Source organism: Vulpes lagopus, chromosome 6 (assembly GCF_018345385.1).
Source record: "Vulpes lagopus strain Blue_001 chromosome 6, ASM1834538v1, whole genome shotgun sequence".
NCBI lineage: Eukaryota > Metazoa > Chordata > Mammalia > Carnivora > Canidae > Vulpes > Vulpes lagopus.
The window spans coordinates 55,137,489-55,144,441 of record NC_054829.1 but is presented as its reverse complement, the minus strand read 5'-3'; positions in this window follow the sequence as shown (position 1 = coordinate 55,144,441).

The following is a 6,953-nucleotide window of genomic DNA, read 5'->3' as shown; positions in this document are numbered from 1 at the left end:
TTCCTTACTGACACATAATATCAGTGTTTTATGTGGTCTTCTGACATTTGGACAGCAAATCAGAGCCACACTAGAACTAAATCCTGCAGATCCAGCTGTCAGCACAGATCAGGATGATTTAAAGGAGAGAAAAAAAATTACTAAAGATGCTTCTCTCTCAGTATTACATTCCACATAGTGTGCTCTAACCTTAGTTTTTCAGTCCATAGCTCTTAAGTTCCATACAATCATTTAGATAACTCTTACAGACATTGTCTTTTGAGGTCATGACACAGAAGTTCTGTCTCAAAAGTAATTTAGATGTTCATTTCTATTAAAACCAATGAATATTTTTTCCAGGACCTGGGTCCCACCAGAATTTTGGCTAGTTTCCTTTTCAACTCATGAAACACAATGGGATCTTAAAACTTTTCTCCTTGTCACAAGTATTTGATTACTCCAATGGAGCAAAACATTGGAATACCAAAGTGTTGTCTTAAGGTGTCTTTAATTACTTAAGTTTTCCTTTTGCAAGGTCAGTACAAATGGCTCATTATTCCTGCCTTCCATGTAGCTTATCTACTCCATACTTCTACCTCCCCAACACACAATCTAATCTATGGTTTGGGGAAAACTTCTATTAATCTATGTTCATGTGACCTCTTATAGATGGCCAAGTTCACAGCTTTGATAGAACAGAGAGCAATAAAGTCAACTCCATTATGTTTAATGTAGAGAGCTCCATTTTGCTAAACATATTTTAGGTTTGTACTTAGGTAATATTATATTTTTATGTGGCTGGCAATCTTTCCATGTGAAGTCTTTCAAGCCAGGAGCCACGTTTATTTATCACTGTATCCCAACTTATAATGATATGGGTTGTTGGGACTTAGTTTTCATTTTCTTCTATTAATATTTTATTGAATTCATGGGTAGCCAACTATTATAAATTCATTATAAATAAAGTTGTATAACTCATGATTGAAGCTCAAATTTTAAACATGCATTTCAGAATCATAGTAAGACATATGTAGGTTGAATCTATGACTATTGCTAAGATCACACATGAGGATATGTACTGAAAGAAAAGACCAAATATGGACCCCTGGAAAATGTCAACATCAGTGGAGTGGTAGAGGGCATGATTCCTGTAAAAGAATAAATGTGGACAGAGGTTGAGAACCAGGAGAAAATACCAGCACAGCAATCTTGTAAACATCAAGTTTAACAATGTTTCAATAGTGGAAAATATGGCAAATTGTTAAGTAGGATCAAAGATGTCGTTAGTTGGTACTTACCTTGTAATTAAAAATATTCAGAATTATAATGACAAGAGATTTGGAAAATGGGATGAGCTAAGGAATTATTAGAAATAATGAAATAGGGGATCCCTGGGTGGCTCAGTGGTTTAGCACTTGCCTTCGGCCCAGGGAGTGATCTTGGGTCCCGGGATGGAGTCCTGCATCGGGCTTCCTGCATGAAGCCTGCTTCTCCCTCTGCCTGTGTCTCTGCCTCTCTCTCTCTGTATCATAAATAAATAAAATTTTAAAAAGAAAAAAGAAGAAATAGTGAAATAGAACAAGATAAGAGGAATACCAGAAAAATATTTTTAGATATTTCCAGAAGTTGAGATAAGAGAAAAACAGTGTTCTCAGAATGCCTACAAAACCCACTTTGCCATGCATGTAAGCTTTCCAAATCAAAATCCTTACCAATATAGATTGGTTTCCTACATGGTTTCCTACATTGCTCTACCCATTCCCATACTATTTCTGATTTTATCACAGGTAGGTACCTTACACAGAGCATGTTGGTTCTTTTATTATGTAGATAATTTGCACTTGTCTAGGTTCACAAAAGAGTTTAAACAAATAGATTATTACTTTCTTAATTTTGAATTAAGACAAAGACTGAGACAGTAGGTCACAGGCTAAAAAGATGACTTGTGAAGTAAGACTGTGAGACAACAAGCACAACAATATGCAGGATAGAGACATAAGGGTACAGAAACAATGAGAAAATGGTGGATGCCTGTCAGAAAGGAGAAAAAAAGAAGAAATGTTGTAAGCCATAGTGAAAATAACCCATGAGAGCATACTGTTGAAAGAGTGGCTGCCCTTAGAGATGGATTTCCTTATGAAGCTTTTGTTCCAGCTTACTCTAATCCTTAATAATAAGTTAGTTTGAAAAATTTAAGCTAGTGTCTGTTGTGTGTAGTTTTTTTTTTTTTTAATAATGTGGGAGAGGATTTCTTTTTTTTTTAAATTAATTTTTAGTGGTGTTCAATTTACCAACATACAGAAAAACACCCAGTGCTCATCCCGTCAAGTGTCCACCTCAGTGCCCGTCACCCATTCCCCTCCAACACCCGCCCTCCTCCCCCCTTCCACCACCCCTAGTTCGTTTCCCCGAGTTAGGAGTCTTTATGTTCTGTCTCCCTTCCTGATATTTCCCAACATTTCTTTTCCCTTCCTTTATATTCCCTTTCACTATTATTTATATTCCCCAAATGAATGAGAACATACACTGCTTGTCCTTCTCCAATTGACTTATTTCACTCAGCATATTTTGCTTTGTTTTGTTTTGTTTCATTTTATTTTTGTTGAAAGGGCCAAAACAAAACACATAGTAAGATTTGAATGCAGTTGAAAATTCATTCACTTTCTAGCAACAGGTATTCTTCTCATGGATGTGTTTCATTTCCTCATTTCTTAGATTTAGAGGAAGTATGACACAATATCAAATATAAGCTATAGGTAAAGAAGAACAAGATCTAGACCTAGTTTCCAAGAAATGGGACTTTATCACAGTGACACAGTAGAAATAGTAGAAACAGCACTAAGAAACAAAGCATGAGTGAAAACAAAAAAGGCTACCATAAAGTTTGATTTCCATGCCTTTTAAATTAAAATTTTATTTTATTTTGTATTCTAAACCATTGATCCTGGTTTGAGCCCTCAGCCGGAGAACTGGAGATTATTTTCAATGGAGAATGGACCTCAGTTCTAGGAATAATTGTATCTGTATTTGTATACAGATTTGTATCTATTGTTGATAATGCTATTATAAACATTGGGATGCATGTATCCCTTCGAATCCATATTTTTGTATCCTTTGGTAAATACCTAGTAGTGCAATTGCTAGATCATAGAGTAGCTCTATTTTTAAATATTGAGGAACCTCCATGCTGTTTTCCAGAGTGGCTGTACCAGTTTGCATTCCCACCAACAGTGCATCCTCACCAACACCTGTTGTTTCTTGTGTTGTTAATTTTAGCCATTCTGATAGATACAAAGTGTTATCTCAGAGTAGTTTTGATTTATATTTCCCTGATTATGAGTGATGTTGAGCATCTCTTCATGTGTCTGTTGGCTATCTGGATGTCTTCTTTGGAAAAATGGCTTTTCATGTTTTCCATCCATTTCTTAACTAGATTATTTGTTTTTTGGATGTTGACTTTAAGAAGTTATTTTTAGGGATGCCTGGATAGTTCAGCGGTTGAGTGTCTGCCTTTGGCTTAGGACGTGATCCTGGAATTTTGAGACGGAGTCCCACATGGGACTCCCTGCATGGGACCTGCTTCTCCCTCTGCCTATGTCTCTGCCTCTGTCTCTCATGGATAAATAAATAAATAAAAATATTTTCTTAAAAAATAAGTTCTTTTTAGATTTTGAAGACTAACCCTTTATCAGATATGTCATTTGAAAAGATATTCTCCCATTCCATAGGCTGCTTTTCCATTTTGTTTCCTTTGCTGTGCAGAAGCTTTATATCTTAATGAAATCCCAATAGTTCTTTTTTGCTTTTTTTTTCCTTGTCTCCAGTGGCGTGTCTAGTAAGAAGTTGCTCCAGCTGAGGTCAAAGAAGTTGCTGCCTTTGTTCTTCTCCAGGATTTTGATTTTTGATGTTCTCCACACATTTAGGCCATTCATCCTTTTTTGAATTTATTTTTGTATATGGTGTAAGAAAGTGTTCCGGATTCATTCTTCTTTATGTTTTCCCAACACAATTTGTTAAAGAGGCTGTCTTTTTCCCATTGTATATTCCTTTCTGCTTTGTTGAAGATTAGGTGACCATATAGTTTTGGGTCCATTTCTGGGTTTTGTATTTTGTTCCATTGATCTATGTATTTGTAAACAAGTTTTTAAATGAAAATATATAAAACATCTCCATATTTTTTTAGAAAGCTAGGATTTCTTAAACATGTCACAAAAATACCAGGCACAAAGGAATAAAATTGTTAATTGGACTATATTAAAATTATTTTATATTAATTAAAATACAACATAAAGGTAGCAAAAACCCAGCTGGCAGATATTTCAAATACATAGATCCTATAAATATCTTGTTTCAGATTATAGAGTCAGCAAAAGACAATCTAATTGAAGAACAAAAATTCAAATGAAAATTTTACAAGGATAAATTAGCTCATGAAAAAGTATTCAACATCATTAATCACCTAGGAAATGAAAATTAAAGTATAATGGAATACTTTTGCATACCCACTAGAAATGCTGAAATCAAAATAATAGACAATGCCAAGTGCCAGTCAGGAAATTGAGCAAGTAGAGCTCTCCTACATATCTGGTGAGAAATTTGTTTGTCAGGTATATGCATAGCCTATGACCCAGTAATACCATTCTTAGGCATGTCTAACAGATACATATACACATGTTTATCAAAAGACAGGTAAAATGCTGAAATCAGTACTTTTGTTTTAAATCCCAAACTGGAAAATATACAACTGTCCATGGAAAAGCACTTTGGATAAACAAATAGTTGTATATTCAGACAATGGAAAAATTTACAAGCACTGTGTGAGAAAGAATTATAATTGTAAGAAACAATATGGTTAATCTCACAAAAATAATATTCAGTTAAGAAAAAAGCCAAAGACAAAGAGTTATACAGTTTCATTATAGTTACATGAAGTTCCAACAGAGGACACTAATCCCCGATTTTATAAGTTAGAATAGTAGGGGCTATAATGATTAAGAAAGGAACGACTTGTTCTGAAAATCTGGTAACATATGAATTACACAGGTGCATTCAATTTGCAGAAATTCATGATCTCTGCACTTGTGATTTGTGCATTTTTTGAGTGCATATTGTACTTCATTAAAAATTTTAAAATGCAGGATGTCTGGGACACTCATTTGGAAGAGTATGTATGTTACTCTTGATCTCAGGGTTGTGAGTTTGAGCCCCATGTTGGGTGTAGAGATTACCCAAATAAATAAATAAAAGTTTTTTTGAAAATTATGGTACATATATATTTTACAGATTTTTCAGTATTTGTATGATTTTTTAAAACAATACTTAAAAGAATAAAAAGAAGGAATTGCCAACAGTTTTTGTCAGATAGGAAAAGATTACCATTGGATTTGGCAACAAATCATCAGTGACCTTGACAAAGAATATCTTGCTAGTGGTTGCAGATGGGTCTAACCCAAGAAAACTAAGGAGAAAATGTGGGATGGGTAGTTTGAAGGTGTGTTTTAAAAAACCCAGAATTTTCCTATGAAGAGAAATTGAGGAATCTTGTGAAATACTGTTGCGTCAAGACACTGATTTCTAATGATAGTTGCTCTTAGTAATTTGGTATGCTAAAGAGAATGATCTAGTATAAAGCCAATGGGTGGTAATATACGAGACAAGATCTTATTTTGTTGGAAATGTTCTAAAAAATGCCTAAAGGAAAGGGACTTAAACCCCAGGTTGTTGTCTAGATCTATCTTTTCATAGGAATAGGGGAACTTTAGGTGTAATAACAAAGTGAAAGCAAAAATTATGGGTATACTTGTGAATAGATTGGTAGTTTGGGTGGTGAAAAAAGGAGAATATTATAGTTGTGTTTATAGTACCTTCTCTACAATATATGACACAAGGACATCAGTCAATAGAGGGTTTTAAAATAGGAAGATTGAGGAGAGAAAAGAAATAAGAAATTTTCATTTGAAAGAATAGAAAAGCAGACATCATAATGAATTGTGGCATTGTTCTTTTTGTTTCCCTTGGCCATGAATTGATGGTATACTAACCAATACAGGTTTGTGTTGCTTTTTCACCAGTACTCATCAACTTCTGAGTTAAGTTAAAATGTTGACTGATATTTGGTTTTAAACTGAGTTTGTGTCATACTTGCAGAGTGTAGATGAAGTATAATGTAGGGAGTCTGAAAGTGACTATTAGGAAGTAAAAATGTAGGATCGTATCCCATGTTTATGAGTTGAATGAATCAATATTGTTAAAATGTCCATATTGTTTAAAGTTACCTATAGATTCAGTGCAATTTCTATGAGGATTCCAATGACATTTTGCAGTCATAGACAAAAACAATCCTAAGTTTCATATGGAAACATAAAAGACCCCCAATAGCCAAAGCAATACTAAGAAAGAACAAAGTTGAAGGCATCACAATTCATGATTTCAAGCTGTTCTGTAAAGCTATAGTAATCAAAACAGTGTGGTACTGGCATAAAAACAGAACCGTAGCCAATGAAATAGAATCAGAACCCCAAAATAGATCCATGTATATATGGTCAACTAATATTTGACAAGGAAGCCAAGAATACTCAATAAAGACAGCCTTGGGGAAAGTGGATATTCATATGTAAAAGAATGAAACTAGACCCCTGTCTTATTACCACTCACAAAAATTTACTGGAAATGAATTAAAGATTTAAATGTAAGACTAGAAACCATAAAACTCTTAGAAGAAAGCACAGGGAAAAAACTTGGCATGGCTCCCAACAATGATTATTTAGTTAGGACAACTAAAGCATAAGCAGCAAAATACAAAATAATCAGCTGAAACTATTTCAAAGTAAAAATTTCTGTGCAGAAAAAAATTATCAACAAAATAAAAAGCAACTCACAGAATAGAAATTATTTGCATATTACATACCTCATAAGGGGTCAATATCCACCATATATAAAGAATTCATATAACTCAACAGCAAAAAAAAAAAAAA